This window comes from Apodemus sylvaticus, chromosome 7 (assembly GCF_947179515.1).
Source record: "Apodemus sylvaticus chromosome 7, mApoSyl1.1, whole genome shotgun sequence".
NCBI lineage: Eukaryota > Metazoa > Chordata > Mammalia > Rodentia > Muridae > Apodemus > Apodemus sylvaticus.
This window is the reverse complement of record NC_067478.1, coordinates 106,046,849-106,072,260: the sequence shown is the minus strand read 5'-3', so window position 1 is coordinate 106,072,260 and position 25,412 is coordinate 106,046,849.

Sequence of the window (25,412 nt, the reverse complement as noted above, 5' to 3'; positions counted from 1 at the left end):
TTTTTTTAAAGCTGGAAGATACAAATTATATGTGTTTATGGTATGCCAGTATGTTTTGACACGTATACATTGCGGAATGACTACATTGAGCTAATTCACAAACATTGCCTCATGTTTATTATCTGGGACCAGGAACACAAACTTCACTCTCTCTTGGCAATTATCAAGCCCGAATGCTTTGTTAGTAATTACAGTCACCATGTTATACAATAGAACCTCAAACCCTTTCCTTCCAGCTGAATTTGTATAACCCAACCTCTTCCCAGCTTCCCTCTGTGAGTTGTGACAACCTTGCTCCAATTGCCCTTCATTATTGTTGTAACTGGGTCTTATTGGCTTCTTATTCTCTGTCTACTCTGTCTTCAGAGCCCTTTTGCTAATTCTTTTATTTATTTATTTTTATTGTTTTAAATGATGTGTATGTGTGGCTATGTGCACATGGGTGTATGTGTCCTTAGAGGTCAGAGATGTCAGATATCTTGAACCATCCTATGTGGGTGCTGGAAACTAAACCCTGGTCCTCTGCAGGAGCAGCCATGCTCTTAACCACTGAGTCATTTCCCCAGCCCCATCTTATATTAATCCTTAATTCTGTGTTCCTGACACATAACTATAGAAGTTTTCTTTCCTGATTCTCTTTCAGTTCTCTGGAGCATTCCTAATAATGATCAGGCTCTTGGACTCCATGTAGAACCACCCTGCTTTCTGTTTTCCTTCTTCTAGAGCCCCAGGTCATGTTCTCTATGTTGGTGAAACACAGGTCGAACCACCTAACTGTTCATTTATAAAAGCTGTCCCTGCTGTGCATGCAGTGGCAGCTACCTTATATGCCGTTGAATGTGTGCCACTGTACATGGGTACCATGTGTAATGATCAAGTCAAGCTAATTAGCTTGTCTATCCTCTAAAACATTTGTTGTTTCTTTGTGTCAGGAACATTCAAAATCCATTTTTCTTGCTATTTTGAAATCCATGTTGCTGTTAACTGTGCTCACCCTACTGTGCTATACAGCTCTTGAATTTGTCCTAATGGGATGGATTATCGTAGCCAATCACTAAGCCTTTCCCCCTCCCTCTTCACATCCTTCCCAGCCTTGCTAACCACTTCTCTCTGCTTCCATGACATTTTTAGCCCCTTCACTTGAGCAAGAATATACAGGATTTGATTTCCTGGCCCTGGCTTGTTTCAATTCCTTCATGTTTTTTAAATAAAAATAATAGTTTGAGGAAGAGACCTGTTTTTGAGGAATCAAGTCAAAGACAGTATGATATAAGCAACCGCCCACAGGACACAGCAGATGATGTTCCGAAGCATAAATGTGACATTATGCATTTATATTGTGCACAGATCAAGGTAAGTCTGTTTGTCACTCTGATGTAATTTGGTGAATCTGTTCCTGGCTGTTCCCTCAGGAATCTTCTCTTCCCTGGTACCTTAAATGATTTCCACAGCCCACTCCTTTTAGAGGACAAAAGTCAGATCCCTGTGCTCTTCCCACTGCAGTCCTGTGGCCAGCTGTGATTTGTGAGAGATGATTAAGTTAGAGGCCATCAGGTGACTCAGGAGAACTGAATGTTATTGATAGACTTTTGGGCAGTTTGTCAACCCATTTAAATACCCGTTTTCCTTTTGTTCAGGTTTGACCCACTGTGGAAGTTTCATTTTGAGTGCTTCATGGAAGTATACACCTAGGTTGTGTTATGATATGAAAGCAAATCAGCATAGGACTGTGTGGAGGAGCGCACAGGCTTTGCTTCTGTGGTGGTGCTTTGTGTTCTATAGGAGAGAAAGGCCAGCGTGCTGGTGGGTGGAACCCCTGAGGGCACTGAAGCAGTTCCACTTGCATTGGGTCCAGAAGCTGTTGCCTCTTATGGCTCCCAGTGACTCATTCTCAGGGGAGACTGAGGAGCGAGTCCTGATCAAAGCAGTCACCGTGCTTTTGAAGGGCAGAGCTCCCTTCTTATTAGGTATATGGGTGTTTTGTTTACATGCATGTCTATGTGCAGTACCCATGGAGGCCAGAAGAGGTTATCAGATTCCCTGGAACTAGAGTTACAGATGGTTGTGAACCATCATGTGGGTATTGGGAATTGAAATCCGGGTCCTCTGGAAGGAGAGTTAACAGCTGGCGCTCTTAAACCACCCAACGAGCCATCTCTCTACCCCAAGAGCTCCTCTCTTGATTGAAGAGCTTGTCCATTGGTCTCATTTATAGTAGATGGTCCTCGCTCCCTCCCAAAGGATCAGCAGCATCTATCCCAGACAAAATTCAAGGAGACACGGTACCCCTATATGGTCCAGATGGAGGGAAAATGGTGATCAGGGCTTGCTTCTCAGTCTCCCCCGAGAAGGGGGCACCAGCATGACAGTTCCATTTAAATTTCATCTCAAGGTCTTAGTAATGTCCCATGCCTCTGAGAGAGATAGAGAGAGGAAGGTCTCTTTAGGCCCCCTTTCCTCTTTCTGGGGGTTACTGGTCAGATATGGTTCAGTTCTCCATCCTGCTGCTTTCTACAAATGCAGAAAAGTCTGTGCCTCAGTTGGTCTGACTTCCTCATGCTCCAGCCCATGCTCCAGACAGCCCCAGTAACACAGCAGCACCCACAGCACCCACATCAGCAACTGAGTGCATGGCCTACCTACTCCATGAACTGCCCCCATGCCCCACCCACATGTCCCACCCACATCAGTCATCCCAGATTTCTCCACAGAGTCTCACAGAGCTTCCACCAGAATGGACCCTGTGCCCTCTGTCATCCATCTGGGCCATGTAGGTGTGCTGCTGCGTCTTCTCAAATTTTATCTTGGATAGGTGCTGTTGATCCTATGGGAGGCAGTGGGGACCATCCACTAGCTAATAAAGGCAGGCAGGCAACAGTTTTATATTCTGCACGGTAGGTGTTTAATAAGAATCTGTTTCATGGACGAATAAACGACAGAATGAATATGGTAGAGAATAGAAAAGCTAGGGGCCAAGAGATCTTTGACTCAAAGCAGACACAGGGAAGGAAGTTTCTATGGTTTAGATGTAGTTTGTCCCCTTCAAAGCCCATGTTGAAAAGCCACTATTGGTGTAAGAGTTCTGAGAGCTGGTGGCTATTCATGAGGCTTTTATGTCCTCAAAAGGGATTAGTGGCTTTCTTTCCGGAAGGAGTTCATTAGTTGCAGAGGATGGGGGGCTGCCTTTGTCTCTTCCACACCCGTCTACTCGCCCTACCAAAGTTCTCTACCATATTGTGAGATAGTATGAGACCCTCGACAGATGTTACTGCCCAGTCTTGGACTTCCAGCCTCCAAAACTGTTGTTAAATAAATGTCTATACTTTATAAATTACCCAGTCTCAGATATACTATGACAGCAATAAAAAAATAGAAAATAGGCAAATAGATAAAGATTGGGGGTGTCGTTCAGTGGTAGAGTCTCATGGCATGCACTCTGCTGGGTAGTAGACCCTGGGTTCCATCTCTAGAACTTCAAAGAGGAAAAACAGAGATGAACAGAGATAGCAATAAACAGATGATATAAATATAATATATGATATAATATATATATAAAATATAATAGATGATATAAATAAACATAACGGGCTTCTGAGACAGAGGAGAAGCATCTGTCCCTGTGGCACTGGGTAGGTGTCCAGCATTGCTAAAACACTGCTACATTCCTGGTGGGCACAGTGGCTCATGTTTGTGATGTCAGAGATGTTGAAGTAAGTTAAGATCAATGTGAGTTTAAGGCCAGCCTCATCTGTAAAGTGAGTTCCATAGCCCTTGGGACTACGGGCAGACCCTGCCTCCACCCCCACCCCTAAGCTCCCAAACAACTGTGAAGTTCACTGTTAGTGCCAATGCTCTTCTTACTGTCGGTGCCCTTTCTGATGATTGCTCCTGATGTTTGCTGAAGGACAATCATTCTCAACCTGTGTGTTGTGACCCCTTTGGGGGTTGAATGACCCTTTCACAAAGGTCACTTAAGAATGCACAGATCTTTACATTAAAATTTATATCAGTAGCAATGTTATAGTTCTAGTTCTGAAGTAGCAATGAAAATAATTTTATTTTGGGGGGGGCCGTATCGGCAACATGAAGGACTGTATTAAAGGGTTGTTGCATTAGGAAGGTTGAGAACCACTGCTGTAATAGCTTAAGAAGTGTGGTTGGGCAATTTGATTCCCTGACTGACAGTTGGTGGATTCTGTTTTGCTCTGCTTGTTCCTTTGAGCAAAAAGACAGTAGAATAAACAGCCAGCCAGACTTCCCTTAGGACAGACAATAACATCCATTTTGAACATTCCATTGAAACCATGAGAAAGCTACCTTCGACTGAAGCTGATCATTTTGGCTCCTGGAGGCTCATGCTCAGAGTTTTTGCTATCATAAGCCTCAATGAAGTCTAGGTGACATGCAACCATTTTTCCTTGGACCAATGAGCCAGTACTTCCTTTTGTGACTGCTGTGATTGGTGTAAACACAAGCCTTCATTTGCATATGAGCTTTGGTATGGTTGATGCAAATGCCCCTTCTCAGGCTAAATGCACAAGCTTTTTGGCTTACTTTTTGAGAGTGTCCGTGTGCTGTTTTTCCTGACCTTATATTACACCCAGTAAAAGGCTTCTCTCTCCAGTGTTTGTGGAGTGGGCTCAACAGGCTACAAGACAAAGAAGCAGCAGAGACAGAAGGGGAACCTGAGCGACAGTGGTCGTAGTAGCTATGTAGTCAGCAGGCTGGACTGAAGAAGTAGAAAGAAAACTGGCTGCCTGTCGACTGAAGCAGAGGATACCTCTAATGACTGAAGAAGGGGTACCTCAACAGTAGTGAGGGGAGGAACAAAAGAATCAGTAGAAGCAGAAAAGAGGCATGGTAGGCTGTTTGCTACCAGTTAGAGAAAGCTGTAAAGCCTTGAAGGCCTCACAAACTTCAGAGCTTGAGCGTTAGAAGGCTCGCCACTGTGGCCTGCTGAGGGAAGCTAGGAGATGTGATGGCAGCTCTGCCCAGGGCTAGGGAATCAGAACTCCCTATGAACACGCAAGTGCCGTAACAACTACAACACGGCTGTTGCTCGTTTGCTGCATTTGCTCACTGCTAACGGCTAGGCTGAGAGGGATACAAAGCTGCCCAAACCAAGTACTTGGAGAGCTTCTTCCTGTATACCCATAATTTCTATCTAGGGACCTCTAGCAGAAGGACCTCAGCCAGCTGATTAGTAATATTGCCACTAGAGATCATTATGCCTTGTGTCCTAGTTGGGTTTCTGTTGCTGTGACAAAAACCGACCAAAAACAACTTGGGGAAGAAAAAAATCGATTTCAGCTTATAGGTTATTTCTGCCACTGGGAGACACTAGGGAAGGATGCAAGAACATGGAGACAAGAACTGAGGCAGAGAATATGGAGGAGCAGTTGCCTATTGGATTGCAGGACCTGGAAGAAACAGTTATTCAAAACAATCCTCTTTGGCCAAGAAGAAAGACATCTTTTAACCTTCCTTGGCCACCTTTCTTATATACCCCAGGATCGTCTGTCCAGGGATGGCACTGCCCATGCTAAGTAGATCCTTCTCTATCAATTAGCACTTAGAAAACGCCGTTCTGCATGGCCACAGGCCAATCTGATCCAGGTAATTCCTCCATCAAGATTGCCTCTTCTCAGGTGACTCTGGGTGTGTCTGCTGGACAGCTGAAACTTACCACAACACTGATTTTCCCGGATATTTTACTTTCTGGGAATTTTCCATGAATACCAGATTATTTTGTATATGTGAACACAGTCCCACGAAATCTTAGCATGGATCCTGTGTAAAAGTGGTCAGTGTGAGAAAATAAGCCACTAGCCCCTAGACAGAACCTGGTAGGACTGGAGGCATCCAGAGGCATGGGCTACTGCAAAGACAACAGGTGTGTCCTAACCTGTATGCTGTGGTCTCGTCTAGGATGCTGTGGGCTCCAGGGGGTCCTGGGAGCTGGGCAGGGGGATGTCAAGAGAGAAGTAGGACAGGGATTGAATGTGCATTCATTTCTTCATGATTGAATAAGAGTTCTATATGTCTTTCTTCTTAGCCAAAGAGGATAGTTTTGGAAAACTTTCAAGTTCTAAGACCTTCTGCTTTGACTTCTGTCTTTGAGACCCATGCATGTTTTTTTTTTCTTTCTGAAAAGTAAATATAAACAAAAATATCAAGTACTTATCAAGTGCAGAGTACTTGTTAAAATTGCTTTCATCCATACACTTCCAGCCCGGTGGTCAAAGAGTTTTATGAATTCTTCTTTTGTCCATGAGAGAACTACACTTCCATTGACAGGCAGCTTAGCCCTCTCGATTCAGGCAAGAGGCAGGTTCAGGAGTTGGACTCAGGCATATCTGGGTTGCGATTCCAGTTCTTTCTCTAATATAAGCACCCGGTGCCATATTGCCTAGAAGTGTGCAGTGGTCCCAGATCTATAGGTCCCAGGAAAGAGTGTGGAGGTCTACAAATGTAAAGAACAACACAAAGAGCCTGAGACTGTAGAGCTGGATATAATTTTTGATCTAAAAAAAATGCCCAACGCTACTATTCACTGAGCTTGTTCACTGTGCAGTGAGAGTGGTGTTATAGTTCTCTTAAGTTTATAAGAAGCAGAGATGTTGAGTAGCTACCAAAGGGTCTTCAGCCTCTGAGGCAGAGGCAGGATTTGAACTGAGATAGAGTTCTTACACTGTGCAAGACTGCCTTCAATGTTAGAGGAAAAGCTTCCAGATCTTAGTGTTAAAATGTAGGTTGGACACTTTTTAAAAAGATGGCTTCAGATAGTATGCCATTTTCATGTTGGTCTGCTCCTCTTAAGAACTCTTTGAGGTAGGTGATGCTTGTCGCTTCTGAAAGACATGATATCCAAGTACCAAGGAAGATACTTCCTTCATTCAGAATGCTTCCTATTTCAGAAACCGCTGTAGCTTGGATCTGGGATGTCTTCCAAAGGATTGAATGTTAAAGGTGTGGTCCTTCCTTGACATTCTTAGGTGTCAGTCATGGTTCTAGAAGGTGCAATATTTCAGGAATATTTAAGAGATGGGGTCTAGTTGGAAGTCTTATCTCTCTTAGCTGGGGAGTGGCTATGGGACACTGATATCCCCTCTGTTTTCACACATGTCCCTCAGGTGAGCAGTTTTTCTTTGCCACATTCCCTGTCCATGATGGGCCTAAAGTATCAGGGCCAGTCATGGCTCTAACTCTCCAGATCTGAACCAAAATGCACCATTACTCCTTATAAGTTGACTTATTTCAGCTTTTCTTTAAAATATAGCAATAAAAAGCTGACTCACACACAGAAAAGTAGATTAGATCTAAGGCAGAACAAGAAGTTCCAGCTCCTAATACTCTAACTATTCTCTTCCATCTCATCTGTTCCAGCATCGAGCTGGCCTCTCAACCTACTATGGGGCCTACAGGCCTTCCATTGCTCTAGTATACTAACCATTATCATCTCTAACATCTCAAAAAGGAAGCTGGTGCATAGATCGGTAAGGTCACTTACCAAGGTCACCTACGTGGTAAAATTAGAGCTAAGATTGGATCCTGTATGCCAAATATATGTCCTTAGCACAACTGCTATAAGATAGATGCAGGTCAGAAAAAAAATCACTTACAAATAGTTACTGTTTTGAATTGTTAAATATGCATGCAAATAGAAGAATGCAGATGACAAAGATGTACAGGCCAACGAACTGCCGTAAACCAAATGCCCCTGATGCTGCTGGTCCCTGCTACTGTGTTTGCTATTGCTGGATTGCTTGTTGGAGATATCCTGATGACAGAAATTGGACTTGCCCCAAGAAACCCATCACCTTAATCAGCAGGAAGTCTAAAGAGGTCCATGGCCCCTTTCCCCTCTAAGCTTCTTTCTCTCCTACCTAGTATTGCGGAGTTGGAATGGATTGGGGTAGAATAAGGGTTGGAAGGGTGGTAGAGGATAGTACCCAATAAAGTAGTGACAAGAAAAGCTAAGCACTTACATGTCTTTTAGGGTTCATTCATTTGTTCTGTGTAGCTGACTTGTGAGTCTATGTAACAGTGTATTATATTTTGTTGGCGGTGGAGATTTGGCTTGCCAGTGTTTGTTATAAATCCTAATGCCTAGCGTTCTAATGTAGGTCCTGGTGTGGATGGACCAGGGAGGCTGCTGAGTCATAACAGAACTGCTGACCAGTTTTCCATGAACTATGAGCAGCAGCACATGCAAGCTCTTTTTCTGCAGTCTTCTGAGGATTTCACATTCTTTGTCTTTTTCATTTTAATTTCCCTAGTGGGTGGGTAGTGGTATCTTGCTGTAGTTCCAACTTGCTTTTTCTTGAACACTGAAATAATGTCCTGAATCTAGAGGCCAACCAAATACTTTCTGGTGTGAATTGTCTATTGAGTATTCAGGCTTCTTGTCCATTTTTCTTATAGGATAATTGTCTTTTTCTAAATTCTCATATAGACATTTATATTCTTTAGTGTATGTGGGATAGTACACAGAGGTCAGAGGACAGCTTAGGGGACTTGGGTCCTGAGGAGTAAAGTCAGGCCATCAGGCTTGTTGGTAAGTGTCTTTATCCACTGAACTGCATCTCTAGCCTCTATATAGAGGGAGGGAGAGAGGGAGGAAGGGAGGGAGGAACTACACAAGCCCTTCAGAAGGCAAAGCTCCTTTGCTAAGCCAGCCATCAGGAATGGGGTTTAGAGACTTTAGAGTTCTCGCTTTTCCCATTAAAGGAGAAAATGTGCAGATTCCTTTCTGTAGGGGCATTGTGCTAGAAGAAGCGAAAGAATGTGTACTGGGGACAAATAGCCTCAACAGCAGATTAAGATTTGGCTCCATATGTGATGGAATGTGACAAAACAGTTGGATGGAAGCTGGCCAGGTCTCCTCTGCCCCCGGCAGAGTGAGCTGAGTAAGTGCGTGTCTGTTTTCTGGCTTTTGTGGAAAGGGAAGGGCCCAGGGGTCAAGACCCTCCCAAACCCCACTGCAGGCTTCCTGCTTAACAAAACAGAGCAGCTCTAGGCTGTGGTGGAAGATTTGCTGTCTTTCGGCGAAGCAAGGGCTCAGGGGAAAGGAAAGCTGTCCTTCTGTCCTTGGCATTTGCCTCTCGACTCATTCTGGGCAGCTCTGCCTCCTGCATGATGGGCTCCCTTGGATTAGCTTCATCCTTGCCCACATCCACACCTGCCCTGAGTACCAGAGAGTGTGAGAGCCCTTTGCTCTCATGGCCCTGAGGTCCAGCAATCTGCAGCCACCCCCTCTTTATTTAAAAGAAAAATCAGATGATGCCATTTCTATGGGCATCCAGGTCCAGGCTGCTCTTCCATCCGGTGGCCACTGGGTCTCTGTCCTGTATTTTCCCTGGAGGGATGCAGCCAGGTGGTTTTGAGCAGAGAGGCCCTGACTGCAGTGTTTTCCCCGAGCAATCAGCATCAGCACAAACCACCAGCATGCCAGCATCTGAGATCAGATCCGCTTCGCATGGTGCCGAGGACCCTGGGGAACTAGATCAGCTCTGTGCTGTCAGCTTTGAGGGAGAGCAACCCAGCAATATATAGTCTTTGGTCTGGCTTCCTTCCCTTCCTTCCATTTGGGAATCTTTAAAGGATGAAGGAGAAAGGAGAAAAACAGCTTCTCAAAGGTGTGGCGGAGGGATAGGCACACGGTGCTGGGTGGAACCACACTCTGTCACACCAGAGACAGAGGCTACAGACAGCTTGTAGAAAGGCAGGCAGGAGGCACTCCCATGAGAAATACCTCTGGTAAGGACACAAGACCTTAGAAAGTGCCTTGAATTGGTGGCTTCAGGATAACACCGTAAACACAGGATAGGTTTAATCTGTTAATCCTGATTTATGATAGCGATGGCATAGCTTTCTTAAGGGTGAAGAATCCCAGTCACACCCACACAGAGGATGATAGATAGGTGGAAGCATTTGACTTTGGGTTTCCGGCGCCTGTCTGGTCCCATGCACGGAATCTCTGAACCTTTGAATGTTGCAATAGAAAGCTGTCCTAGAGATGCCGAGTCTGCTCAGGTCTTGACTCAGCAGCTCCTATATGGCTTCTTAAGTCTGTTTTCTATTGCTATAACAAAATACTCGATGCTGAGTAATTTATAGTGAATAGTGGCTCATTTAGCTCACTGTATTAGGGTCTGAAATGTCTAAGAGCATGACTCTCTAGTGTCTACTTGGTATCTGGTGGGGGCTTTCTTGCTGTATTATAATCTGGCAGAAGACATCACATGGTGAGACGTGGTGCCAGTTTGGATATGTGTTCCTTTACTTTAGCCCACTAATGCCATCCTGGAGGCTCCACCTCCAGGACTTCATTTAATGGTAATCACTTCCCAAAGACTTCATCTCCAAACACCATTGACATAAATTTGGTATTAAGTGAAATCACCTGACCTTTTAGGGCAGTGCTTCTCAACCTGTCGGGGTGTGACCTCTTTGTCGGTCTAATGACCCTTTCATAGGGGTCGACTAAGACTGTCCTGCACATCAGATATTGCCATTATGATTTATAACAGTAGCAAAATTACAGCTATAAAGTAGCAATGGAATAATTTTATGGTTGGGGAGGTCCCCACTACATGAGGAGCTGTATTAAAGGGTTGCAGCATTAGGAAGGTTGAGAATCACTGCCTTAGGGAGACAGGTAGGCAGCATCAGCCCTCCCAGGATCCATCCCACTGCCTCAGACCCTTCGTGGTTTCCTTCCTGCATTGCTCCAGGAGGCTAATCTGCCACCCTTCCTAACAGAGGTGAATGTTAATGGATAGTTTCTGCTTCTCTGAGATTTAGTGCAGCAGCTTCCGTCCTTTCCTTGGTCTTTGGTCAGAGTAGATGTCTCAATGCATCCTCTATGGCCTGAGGTCAGAACCATTTTCCATCCTGTCGTGCGTGCAATGCCTAGTTCCCGCAATGACCTATTAACCCCTCCCTTGCCTCTTCTCATCTGTTCATAATCCCCATTCACTAAATGCATGCCGCTGGATGGTGTCCGGGCCTGTTCTGAAGTACATAGCGGGCACTGATTGAGAACGAGTCAGAAGGTGCATGAATGGCCTTTCAATTTAGAGACCAGCTGCATGGACTAATGGACCTGAATCTAGATGTTCGGATTGCCTTCTGAGTGCTAGAATACAGCATTGATGAAGTTAATGCGGCAGCTATCTCAGCTCAGCCTCTCTCTCTCTTTCTCTCTCTCTCTCTCTCTCTCTCTCTCTCTCTCTCTCTCTCTCTCTCTCTCTCTCACTGTGCTTTATCTAGTCATATTATGTAGCTTTTATCACAAAGGGGAGGAAATTATGAAAAGAGAGAATAAAACCAGGCTTTCCCCCCTCCTGTGTCAAATCAACATTTTTGCTATTGTTTGTTTGTTTGTTTGTTTGTTGTCTTTTGGTGGAACTCATGTTAACTTCTCATCCCCCGAGAGGAGAGGCCAAGGCTCAAAAAATGTTAAGCAAACTAACCAAGTTTACAAAACTAGTAAACAATAAAGCTGCGACTAAACTCAGCTGCTAACGGTCTGCTCCAGATTGACTCTGGACCTGTGATTTACGTTCTTTGTCTTTTTTTTTTTTTTTTTTTTTTTTTTGTCCCTTTGAGATAGGAGTGTTTTCCTTCACAGCTTCAGTAAACTCAGTGTTTGTGTGAATACTGGTGATTACTTGGCAAGATTTCAACCCAGGTAGTCGGAAGCACACATGTACATGTATGTGTGCACACCTGCGTATGCGTGTGTGTGTGTGTGTGTGTGCGCGCGCGCGCGCACACACACACACACACACAGCACACTGGGAAATGGAATAAGAAGTTAACCACCGTCTCTGCTGAATTCTATTTCTGCCCTTTGTGCAAGCAGGTGCTCTGCCGCTCTGCGGGTAGGTGCTGATGACTACGTAGTGAATGTGGAAGAGACCTTTGTGGCAAACCATGGCCCATCCCGTGCTCTCCCTTCAATAATAGCACCAGGGTAATTATAATCCAGAAGTGTAAATTCCAGTTTGCTTACATCTCTGCTATGTTTCTTTTCGAATGTGACTTTCCAGCTCTTTCTCTCTTTTTTTCTCTCTTCATGCCATAAAATATTTGCATATTTGAATGTCAGATTTTCTAAGTGCTGGAAGCAACAGGCTTTGGTATATTCTTGAGTTATTTTGTATAGCAGCATCTGTCTCGTTTCAGCAGCCATCAGAGCTGTGAAGTGACCCAGGAGCAGCCTGGCAGGAAGAAAGAACGTTGGATCTTTGGAATACTCCTTACAACGCGGAGCCAGCAGAGGCCTGGAGGGGCCCATCAGTTCGCGGCAGCTTCAGGACACATTTCCCCCAGCTGATTTTTCAGAAGGCAGATTAGCAAAGGAAACAAATTCTGAGTGTTGACTACAGAATGTATCTTTGGAACTTGCTAGACTAATTACTGAAGCTCCAAAATCACTTTAAAAGCAACACATTTTGTTTTGCAATATACATTCTTGTTGCCAATTTTTTTTTTCCTAATTTCAATCAGAATCTTCCTCACACTGGAGAGATGATGGTGGTAGAACTGGAGCTTGGTAGAGAACACTCATATCAAAACATCATAGTTCAAAATACTTAACTTTTCTGTCTGTAGAATGATGTCAGGAACATCCCCCTAGGAAACGTTCTCAGAGTTTCAAACGGCTTCCTTCTGAAGTGATACCTTCTGGTTAAGTTACTATAGTAATAGATGTGTATTGTGTGCCAGGTAACAGGTTGCTAAATCCTCACAATTCCCTTCAGATCCGGGTGCTTCAATGACCTATATTTATAGAGGAATAACCTGATATGTTTTTATTGCAAGACATTATAAAGGGTGGACACTGGGTCTGAGTTGTGATATTTTTTTTTGGTATTTATGATGTGTATTATATTGCTAGTATTTATAAAGAGATAATAACAGCAAGCTTCCCTAATCCAGTGTTATAGTTAGTGTTAATTGCCAATATGACACAATCTTGAATAATCTGGAAGACAAGCCTCAAGGGATGCCTATGGCAGATTATCTTGGTTATTAGGAGCAGAAGGACTCATCCACTGTGGGTGACACCATTCCCTTGGCTGGGATCCTGGACTATGTAAGTAGAGAAGGAGTGCTGTGCAGTAGCACACATTCAACTCTCTGCGTCCTGATTATGTATGGGATACAACCAGCTGCTTTAATCTCCCACTGCCTTGAATTCCTGGCCATGATGGACTGTACCCTTCAACTGTCAGCTGGAATAAATCCATTCTCCCTGAAGTTACCTTTCCCATGACATTTTATCATAGCAACAAGAAAGGAAGCTAAGATAATGAATATCTTGATATTTGAATGCTCAGGCTCTGGCCTATCTATGTTTCACATTTTCTATTTTTCCTTTTTCTTTTTTTTTTAAGATTTATTTATTTGATATATGTGAGTACACTGTTGCTGTTGTTGTTTTAGACACACCAGAAGGGGGCATTGGATCCCATTGCAGATGGTTGTGAGCTACCATGTGGTTGCTGGGAATTGAACTCAGGACCTCTGGTAGTGCAGCCAGTGCTCTTAAATGCTGAGCCAGCTCTCTAACCCTATATCACATTTTCTGAGGAGCTTTCTGGTAATTTACAGACAATATTTTACCAACTCTTATTTGATAAAAGAGATGAAATTGTAGCCTAAATACAGAAACATGACTGCTTTGAGAGCATACCAACTGGAAACATTAATTTCACAAAATGTATTCTACTTTGAAGTGTGCCAGGGCAGTTGGTAGGGACCACATCATTGCAAAGAGTACACCTTTTCCTTTACATTGAGGTGGTGGCAACTATTTTTAAAATTTACCACGTGATACTGAGTAATCTAAGTAGACACAAGTCTTTTGCTCTTTTGTTTGTATTCTCCAAGATATTTGCCCTTGAACAAGTTATCTCAGAATCCAAATAGGGATCTTACTTAATTTAGGCATACTGCTTTCAAATCCTTCACTCATTCATTCATTCATTCAGTCAGCCACAGAATTGATTTATTTTGTATCTAGTATGTGCTAATGAATGTCATAAGTCTGGTATAGTTCCTGTTCCCTCTGGGTCTAAATGGAATATCAAACAATGATAAGTAAATACAGTCATGATTATCATTAATGCTAGCAGGACAGAATGGGGCAACGGGAGGCACACTATACAAGAGGCCTGGCTCCTGGTAGGTTATCACCGTGAGACAGTGTGCTATAGTCTGGATCTTAATTGTCTCCTAATGGACACATGCTTGGTGCTTTGGGGCAACCACAGTTGTAGAGAGAATCTCTTGTGCAATGTATGGAAGCATCACCTATCAATGAAAAGTCTATGGCCAATGAGCTGAGTCAGGATTAGAAGGTAGGACATCTGCAGAGAGAGAGGCGGGGGAAGCATTCTGGGATAGAGTGAGAAATCGGACATTTGCTGGGACACAGAGGAAGTCAGTTGCATGAAACTGAGGACCAGATAACCAGCCATGTGGCAGGACATAGAATAAATGGGATAATTAAGTTATGAGCTAGTTGGGGAATGGGCACATATTTATGGCTTAAGCATTTATTCATAACTATAATTAAGTCTCAGAAGTGTTATTTTAGGGAACAACAAAGAAGCCTGTTGGAAAAGCCCATGGTTATACACAGTAAAGACTTTTAAGAGGTTGGATTTATGTGAAAGACTTAGGTAGGATGGCAACAAAGTCAGCTCACAGGGTAATGGGTGAACTTATTTCTTCTCTCTCTTTAACACTCAGGTGCAGGGTGAATAGTCTTCCTCTATCTTATGCTCCCAACATATGTACCATTGTGTACAACAGAGACAACTGGACTGTGGGTCCATGTTCTGCCCTGACACTGGGGTGTGGGACATTTGGCAGAATGCAGAGGGGCCAGATGTGGGTTTGTGTTTCACCCTGCCACTGGGGTGTGAAGGGCTTGATTGTGTCTCCCTGCATCAACATCTTTGGGACGCTCTGAGACATTGCTCAGGGCTGGGAAAACACATCTGAGATGAGGGGCCAATGGGATTCCCTGACTCCCAGACACCCAGTTACCTCTGAGGTGCTGCACAGAGGAGTCAGGAAGGAAGGATCAGAGGCCAGGACAGTTAGGTGGCCGCTGACAACTAGCCTGGGGCCATGGGGAAATGGGAGACCCAGCTTTGTCCTTAGCTTGGCTTAGGCTGAGGCTGTAGGCTGAGGTTCTGTAGATGAAGGCCTTCTCTGTGATCCCCACAGCGGTTTCAATGGAAGACACAGTCTGTGTTTATCTGTACTGTTTATTGACCGTTCATCATGGGAAATGGATGTGCACCAACTTCTCAGAGATTCAATATCTTCCGCGGGGAGGAATGTCTGGGAGGGAAGTGTATGGGCTAAGACCTGGGCCTCTAGATGCCTCATTAGCATGGAGAACTCTGCCACAGGTCACAGTTCTTTATGGGGGAAGTGTGGCAGGCATTCCAGGCCAGGAATCTGGCAGGGAGCAGGGAGGTGCCTGCTGTCTCACATAGGTACGTGGGTACCGTCGTCTCAGGCCAACTTTACCTCATCAAGTTTCCTGGCATGGTCCACTGTACCACATTGGACATGAAATCTCCTAAATTGTGAGCGGAGTAAACCTCTTTTGAAGTTGACTAAGCACTTAGGTTTGTTAAAGTCACAGAAAGCTGACAGGCCATGACTAGATGGATGTCTAGTAAGAAGACACATGACTCTGAAGTTCAGCCTGAGGCTCTGGGATGCTGTCTGTTCCCTGGACACCAGGTGGTCATTATGGTCTTGACATCAGGACAGCTGTAATTACCTAATGAGACTGGGCCCGCTACCATTCTCTCCCGAGGAAAATAGAAGGTGGCTCAATGTAGTCATTGTGTTACAAGCCTTGGGCTCTTATATCCACATCTTTGCCTCTCTAGTATACTCAGATCCAACCCTGGTCGTCCCAGTAACTCATCCATAAACAGGGATCAATAGCATCTCTCCCAAGGCTTTAAACATTTCTTTTGTTTAAAAATCAGAGAGGGTGACACAGCTAAAGTCCATATGAGAATTCTTTTTCCACGCTCTCCGAGCACAGAAGTAATATTAGCCAAGATTTATAGGGCGTTTCTGAGAGCCAGACTTCCTAAGAGGCTGTCTTGTTTCTACACATCTAATCTGTGTGAGATTCTGTGGGCTTCCTCTCTGTGGATTCCTGTTTCCACAACACCAGAGCCGAGGTGGGGGGGGGGGGGAGCTCAGGGCCATGGTGCCCTAGCTCGTGAGAGGAGAAGGGAAGAAAAACCACAAGTCTCAGCCTGTGTGGACAGTTACCAACACTCTCCATCAAGGGATGTCCTTTACATTCAAAGCAAGGACTGTCACACATGCTTCCTGATTGCAGGAATTTGAGGGAGGCCACATTCCTACTGTTCGCCTTCTTCCTTGAGCGGTAGCAGGGTGTCATTTCCATTCTTAACACTGGGGTTACATACCCCTTCTCATGTGGCTGCTGAAAGCTTCCTTGACTTGGAAGAAGTCTGGAAAAAATGGAGCTTTAAAAGTGCTCACACTTCTATTATATTTTGGTATCTGTCGGGAGGAGCGCCGGTATTTAGAGACCTGCTGTGTTCATGCTGACAGCTCTGCAGGTAAAGTCTGTCTTGAAAGGTATTTCTTCTGGCTTCAGGCTGGGTTTAGTAGTCTAAAGTGAGGGCTCTGGAGGTGGCGACATCTGGGCCCTGTCCCAGTGACATCTGGCACTTCTCAGGTCCTTGGTACCTGCAGTTTGGTGTTTATCTGAACATGTGTGACACTTCCTCCTCATCTGGCCAGAAGATCCAGAGTCTTCCCGTCTACTGCTTAATGATGCTATTTTCATGAATAAAGTGAAATAGGCCAGAGGGAAGACTGAGCAGAGAACTTGGGTCTAAATGTAGTTCTGCTGTGACCTTGAATGGATTAGGTTCCTAGGAACTCACTAGGTTGAAGAGAGGATCAAAACAGACTCATGGGTGAGCACTTAGCAAAGCTTAGAAGGCTCTCAGACTTGAAGACAGCATGACGCCTCAGATACCATTTCTAATCCAGCAGTTCAGAGTCTTTGGGGTGGATGGCAGGGAGGGGAGGAGTCCTCTACTGGGTGGATATTGTCCCCAGAGGCACAAAAGATGGCAGACCCAGGAAGGGGTGTCTGTCTTGCTTTTGTGTCTAAATTAAATGTGTTTCTGTCAAAGCTGTCAGCAGGATGTCATCTCCTTCACAAGTACAGTGAGGGAGATAGGAACATGCAGAGCCCCAAGGGGGTAGAGTTTGGGGGGCTGGGCCCAGCTTTGTCAAAAAGTGGGTGGTATTTCATTAATGAAATGGCTCAGGGACTTTGTCTGGCTTTCCTCTACGTCTGGATTCTTTCTGCCTTCATCCCTCATCCCAGCTCAGCTTCTAGAAATACTAGCCCTGTCACACTACATCATTCTATGTCCAGCTTCTATGTCAGGGTAGCATGGGCCTGCCGTGGGAGGATAGTGAGAGGTGGAGGAGCTGGAGATTTTCTTGGCAGGTGGAGGGATTTGAGACCAGAAACTGGTTTAGAGCATGGTTGCCTGCCTTGTTGCTGAGCACACACAGCTGGGAGAGATTGAAAATTCATCCTAGTGTGTGTGTATGCAGTCCTGGATTTAGCCTTGGGTCCAGAGAACCCATGGCCCTTGGACACCAAGATGGACTATCACCTTAGAGGAGCCTTGCAAGGGGTTGGAGATGTACCTCAGTTGGTAGAGCACTTCCCTAGCATGTACAATGTCCTGACTTTAGTCCTCACTACCAAATAAACCAGGTATGGTTATACATGTCTGTAATTCTACTACCTGGGAGGTGTGGGTAGGAGAGTCAAAGATTCAAGATCATCTTGAATATGTATTGTAGTTGAGACAAACCTAGAACCCATAACACCCTGTCTCAAAAAAGAAAAAAAAAGGAGTGTGTGTGTATGTGTGTGAGTGGGGGGGTTGGGGAGGTGGTGGAGGAGAATGAGAGGGAGGAAGGAAGAGGAGGAGGAAGAGGAGGAAGAAGAGGAAGAGGAGGAGGAGGAAGAGAAGGAGGAAGAGGAGGAGGAAGAGGAGGAGGAAGTGGAGAAGGAAGAGAAGGAGAAAGAGGAGGAGGAAGAGGAGGTGGAGGAGGAGGAAGAGGAGGTGGAGGAAGAGGAGGAGGAGGAAGAGGAGGAGGAGGAAGAGGAGGAGGAAGAAGAGGAGGAGGAGGAAGAGAAGGAGGAAGAAGAGGAGGAGGAGGAAGAGGAGGAGGGAGGAAGAGGAGGAGGAGGAAGAGGAGGAGGAGGAAGAGGAGGAGGAAGAGGAGGAGGAAGAGGAGGAGGAGGAGGAGGAGGAGGAAGAGGAGCCTTAATGATAAAAGAGAATCTTCATAGAGGTGTAACATGGGGGTGCCCTCTTGCAAATCACCTTGATCATGAAATCTTATAATAAGACATCATCTTTCATGTGGGTGTCTGTGGTGCCCTCACCACTTCTACACATTTTCACAGTCTCCCAGCAAAACTTCTTACCAAGCAATAACACATGTACAGGCCTGTGCCCAGCTGCCCCCCACCCCCTGCCTCCTTCCCCTCCTCAAAATCTAGATCACTCCTGGTTTGAAAGACTGCCAAGAACTTCCAAGTAGTCCAGGAAACAGATAGTAAGGCCAGCTTGTGTACTTGGGTAAGTGGCCAATGTGTGTCTTGTTTCCCTTTTACCTGGCTGCATCCCTGAAAGACTTGTTAGCGCCTGCCTCTGTGTCCTCTGTGGGAGGAAGGGAACCTTCACCCACCACTCAGCAGCATTGCTGTCTTCCAGGTTCCTTCTCCATTGCCTTCAAGGTAATGTGGTTGGGGAAGGCACTCAGTGGGTTGATGGCAGAGCTGATGCTGGAAATGGATCTTCTGATTCCCAGCGGAAACTCTTCTTTCCAAAGACATGAAACCCTTTGGTGATTTGGCAACGTTACCATAGTAATTTCCAGGGCAGGACTTAAGAGGCTTGCTTGGGCTCAAATCCCCCAGGATGGTGTCCACACCTCTGCTCTCCCTCCTCTGACCATAAGGCTGCAGGGTCTTTCACTTCTCCATCCATGTTGTGCACCAGGGGCTCTGGCTTCTCCGTTAGCTAATCAGGTGCCCCATCTGTTGCTGTCCTCAGCTTTCACAGTCCCTTCTTCAGGTGTTGGCAACAGATTAGCAGTCTCCATTTTTGAAAAGAGGTCTCAGTCTGGCATGTAGAGATCCCAGGCAGCAGCAAATGGTCTGAAAAAACAAACAAACAAGCAAACAAATAAACCAAAAAACGCCAAAAACTCTAATCATATATTTTTAGAGTTCCAAAGGCAGCTTTGTCTCACCCATTGTTTAAAGTCTCCATGTCAAGACTTACATCGCCTGGAGACAGGTCACGAGAAGGCTGTAGCCAGATGACCTGGGCTACTGCAATGGGTGACCATATTTCTCTTGTAGTACCAGAGGGCAAACTTAAGCTTTGATTCAAGACTGCCCATCATTTGTTGAGCAACAAAGGATGTATTTATTCATATATGTATGGATATGGTATATATACCACAATATGTGTAAGCTTCTACCATGTGCAGGCATCTTTTCTATATGAGGCCATTTTTTTTTTACACAAAGCCTCCTAAGGTACCATCATGAAGCCCTCCATGAGTTCAATGTTCTAAACAAGTGCTCAGACAGAGGCAACTGTGAACTCTCTGTTTTTATGCTAACCAGGGGCCGCTTGCTTCCTTGTGGGGCTCAAAATGGGAGAGAGGAGGTGCTGTGAGGCAGAGGGACAGTTATGCTGAGAACCCCAGAAGGAACCAGGAAACCAATGAAGGTGGTGTTCGCTTCTACAGTTCCCCGAGGAGGGACTCTGGCATCTGGAGCCGGGAGTGCTGACAGTATTTCCCACCTTTGTTCCCCAGTATGAACCTCCACCTGACACCCAACATCTGTTCCACCCAGAAGGGCTCTGCAAGGCAGCCCTGAGTCAACAGTTGGAAGATCACAGCTGTAGCCTGGCAGCAGGGATGAGCAGGGAGAAGAGGAAGGTGATAGGCTGGGAGAGTCCCCTTGACTCCGCCCTCCCTCCCTCCCTCAGGTGTTACATACCCCTTCCCCCTTCCTGCTCCAGGTATTGGAAAGAGACAGGAAAAGAAGGTTCCTATCTTCATGGAGTTTTGTTACCGTTGGAAAAGACAAATACTAACCAGATCACTAAACTATCAAGTAGAGACAAAGGGACCGGATGGGGGTGAGAGTGTGGGGTACATGCTTGTCTCTAAGGTGCCATCCCTAAGGGCTTCCTGGGAGAAGTGTGTTTTTTGAGAATGTATTTTAGTAGAGACCTGAATGAAGCGCTGGAAGGAGCCAGGTGGAGCTGGGGGAAAGAGGACTGCAAAGGAAATGAGCAGGAGTCAGTGTGGAAGCCCTTGGATGAGCCCCGTGCTCTGCATGTTGAAGGGAGGGCAGGGAGGCTGGGTGACTTTAAAAGGAAGGCAGATAAGGAAGCCATCAGACCCCAGGGGACCCTTAGGGACTAACAAAGCCTTCCTTCTCTGTTCAGAGGAGGCTCCTGGCAGTCTTAGAGGATTATAGAGCACAAGCTGATTTCAGCTGGGGTTACATTTAAAAAGCTCCTCGCTGTAACATTTTCTATTTCTTCCTTCCAGAGGCCATTACTGCGCAGTGAGTGCTAGGGTCTGGATAAGTATCCTGTGAAGGCCCATATGTTTAATGGCCTTGTCCTAGTCCACAGCCCTGCTAGAAGGTGTGACATCTTTAAGGGATTTAAGAAGCCTAGGCAACCTTTCCTGTCACTAGAGGCAGCCTTCAGAGGGGATGTTGTGACCCAAATTACTTCCTCTTTTCTTTTTGCATTCTGGCTAGGAGGTGAATGACTGCCCGTCCACATTTCCCAGCCCGATATGCTGTCTCACCACAGGCCCCAGCTAACCATAGGCTGAAAGTCAGTTTGTCTGTACAAGTTGATGTTTGGTGTTTGTTGGATTATGGGTGGACTGGCTAGCAGTGAACACTGTCAGGGGACAATGCTTATGAGTGTCTGTACAGTGATTTGCCAAGGAAGTCGCTGTGTCCCAGGGAGCCACATCTGTGTTAGACCTATAACCTTTCCTATCTACTGGAAGGAAGAGCTTGCCACAGCTTATGTGTCAGTCTTCTGCCTTCTCTCACTTCTGTGGTTTCCGCTCATCAGACTGTTATTTCAGGAACTCGGGCTCTAGCTCAGTTGGTAAAGGACTCTGTGTAAAATTGGGTGTGGCGGCGTATACCTGTAGTACAAGATCTCAATGGAAGCTAGGAGTGCAGAGGTTCCAGGTTATCTTTAGCTCATATATCTCATATATCAGATCCAAGGCCATCCTGGTCTCCATGAGTCCCTGTCTGAAACAAAATAAAATAAAGCAAAAGATCATAACAACAACAACAACAACAACAACATGTCATTTCAAAAAGCAGTATAGTTTCTTGCTGGTTTCTGCCAAAATCCTGACCAATAAAGACTCCCAAGGAATACAAGCTGATCCCTGTGGTTGGGTGTCATGCTGAGAATCCCCAAATTGAATTCTTTTTCTCCTCCCTTTTTCCTACCTCTCCCTCTGTCTCCTCCTCATCCTCTTCTTCCTCTTCTCCCTCTGTCTCCTCCTCCTCCTCTTCCTCCTCCTCCTCCGTTGCCGGAGATTGAACCCAGGCCCCTTTATATGCTGCACAAGCACCCTACCATTGAACTGCAGTCTCAGTCCTACTTTCCTCATCTAGACTTTTATTTATTATCATTACATGTGTGCGACTGTAGGCACACATCTACTAAGACATCATGGATGGAGGTCAGAGGACAGCATTTGAGAGTCAGTCCTCTTCTTTCACCATGGGTTTTGGGGATGAAGTTGAGGTCTCCCGGCTTGTGTAGCAGTCACTTTTGCCTGCTGAGCCATCTTGCTGCTACTCCTTTTCTCCTTTTAAAGAGTCAGACTGTGCGTTTGACCACATGGGTCTTTGAGCAGAAAATTGAATTCCCACTTTCTGTACTGGCTTATCTAGGGTATTTGGGTAAGGTCTCCCTCCAGAGTACGGGTCAAATTTGTTGAGGTCCAAATATAATACTAAGCAATGTCAGGCAAGTTGACTGCCCATTATACAGGATGTGTGTTTCCTGGGTTTCCCATCCAGGCACCATTGCCTTTTCCTATTGTCTTGTGGAGACTTGGCTTCAGGAAATGTTGATCTTTGGCCACCGCTCTTGTTTCTAACCTGGGAGTCATGACTGTTTCCCTCATTCATAAAGCTAAAGCTATGGTGGTTGCCATGCTAGCTCATAATTGGAGCAAAACTGCAGACCTTTCATGATTCTTAACTGGAATTTCCCCTGTTTATGGCAGGTTCTTTAAATGCACTGCTACCATATTTTTTTAAACAATCTTTTTTATTGAAGATCATGGTTGTTCATCCCCCCATATCCTTCCTATCCACCCAACTCCATGCCCTTTCTTTCTCTCTCTCTCTCTCTCTCTTTAGAAAACAAATATCAGGAAAAATCAAATCAAATCAAACAAACCAGAATTGAAAACAACAAAATAAAGAAAAGAAACACAACATCACACACCACACACGCACGCGCGCACACACACACAAACACACACACACACGCGCGCGCGCGCGCGTGCGCGCGCGCGCGCACACACACCTAAAAATATAAAGTCAGAAACCAGTACAAGCAAATGACCAAGAAATAAAACCACATACCTCTGGACACTTGAGTTTTGACAAAGAAGCCAAAACCATACAATGGAAAAATGAAATCATCTTCAACAAAATGAAAGCTGGTCTAATTGGATGTATGCTTGTAGAAGAATGCAAATAGATCCATATTTATCACCCTGCATAAAACTCAAATACAAGTGGATCAAGGACCTCCACATAAAACCAAATATACTAAATCTAATATAACAAAAAGTAAGGAATAGCTTTGAACTCACACCCATAGCTCAGGTACTAAGATCAACAATTAAAAAAATTGGACCTCATGAAACTGAAAGCTTCTGTAAGGCACAGAATACTAGCAGTCAGATAATGACTGGGAAAAGACCTTCCCCAATCCTACATCTGACAGAAGGGTAATATCCAAAATACATTTAAAAAAAAAACCCTCAAGAAGTTAAACACCAACAATCCACATAGGCCATAGGTACAGAGCTAAACAGATTTCTCAATAGAGGAATCTCAAATGGCTGAGAAATACTTAAAGAAATGTACAATATCCTAGTTATTAGAGAAATGCAAATTAAAATGACTCTGAGATACCCCCTCACACCTATCAGAATGGCTAAGATAAAAATCCCAAGGGACACCACATGCTCTTTGAGGATATGGAGCAAGGGGAACACTCCTCCATTGCTGGTGGGAGTGTAAACCACTCTGAAAACCAATTTGGCACTTTCTCAGAAAACTGGGACTAGTTCTTCCTCAAGACCTAGCTATAGCACTCCTGGACATAAACACAAAGATATTCCACCATCCCGCAAGGACACTTGCTCAACTATATTCATAGCAACTTTATTGATAATAGCCAGAAACTGGAAACAACCTAGATGTCCCTCCGCTAGGGACATTTTAATGGATTAAAAAATGTGGTTCATTTACACAATGGAATACTATTCGGCTATTAAAAACAAGGACATCATTAATTTTGTAGGCAAGTGGATGGAACTAGAAAAGATCATCCTGAATGAGATGACCCATACCCAAAAGGACATGTATAGTCTGTATTCACGGATAAGTGGATATTAGTCATAAAGTACAGAATACCCAGATTACAACCCCCAGACCCAAAGAAACCAAATAACAAGGAGGGCCCAAGAGAGGATGCTTAGATCTTCCTCAGTAGGAGAAATAAGGCAGATTTTCGAGGGGGGACAGAATGGGAGAGGAGATGGGGAGGGGTACTGTGCAGAGAGGTGGAAATCAAGTGTAGAAAGAGCAGGGAAGGGGCTGGAGAGATGACTCAGTGGTTAAGACCGTTCTTCCAGAGGTCCTGAGTTCAATTCCTAGCAGCCACATGGTGCCATCTGTAATGAGATCCAATGCCCTCTTCTGGAGTGTCTGAAGACAGTAACAGTGTACTCACCCACATAAATAAATATTTAAAAAAGAAAGAAAAGAAAGAACAGGGAAGAGAGAATGGAAACCGGAGGGGAGCATGGACTGCATCTCCAGGATGAGACCTGGAACCTGGGATGGGGTGGTGGGAGTGGCCTTGAGAGGGGTGAAACTAGCTGAGTCTCCTAGCAGTAGGGGAGATGGAGCCTGAAATGGCCAATTCCCAGTAAGGATTCCCATAAGGACAGAATACCATCCACAAACCCTCCAACAACAACAGCAAAGAAAAAACACGTCCTGCTTACAAGAAGATGTGCAGGGATAGAGATGGCACTGAGAAGGAGGGAATAACTTATATATTCCCCAACCAAGAACCTGAGACCCATCCCATGGACAAGAACCAATCCCTCACACTATTAACAATACTCTGTTAGGCTTGCAGACAGGATCCTTGCATAACTGTCCTCTGAGAGGCTCCACCCAACAGCCCATGGAAACAGATGGAGAGACCCACAGCCAAACATTACCTGGAGCTTGGGGAGTCATGTAGGAGAGTTGGGGAAAGGAATGAAAACCCCAAAGAGGACAGGGCCTCCATAGGAAGACCAACATAGTCAACTAATCTGGACCCCCAAGGTCTCCCAGAGACTCAATCCCCAACCAAAGAGCTAGCATGGGTGGACTAGGTCCACCCTCCACACATGTATGTAGTAGATGTGCAGTTTGGTCTTCATGCTAGTCCCCCCAACAACTGGAAGGAGGGCTGTGCCTGAATTGGTTACCTGTCTGTGGATCCTGTTTCCCTAACTGGGCTGCCTTGTCCGGCCTCAGTGGGAGAAGATGCACCTAGACTTGCAGAGTCCTGATATGCTAGGGTGAAGTGATACCCCAGGAGGGTGGGAGAAGCTCTCCCTTCTCAGGAAAAGGGGAGGGGGAAATGGGTGAGAAGCTGTGGGAGAGGGCATTGGAAGGAGAGGTGGGCAGATATTGCGATATAAAGTGAATAAATTAATTAATGGGAAAAAAGACCAATATGACAAAAAATACCCAAACACAGTAATATGAGACATAGACTACAAAAAATACTGAGTTTGTATTGTGTTCACTATCTACTGCTAGGCACGGGGTCTAATCTTAAGTGTGACTAATATGCCCAGTGAGACTCCACCGGCAAAACCTAATTCTTTCTTTACACATGCTCCCATCTGTAATGCTGTATGTTCAAAACCAACCCCGCCCTTATTCGCACGGCTCCCTTACTATA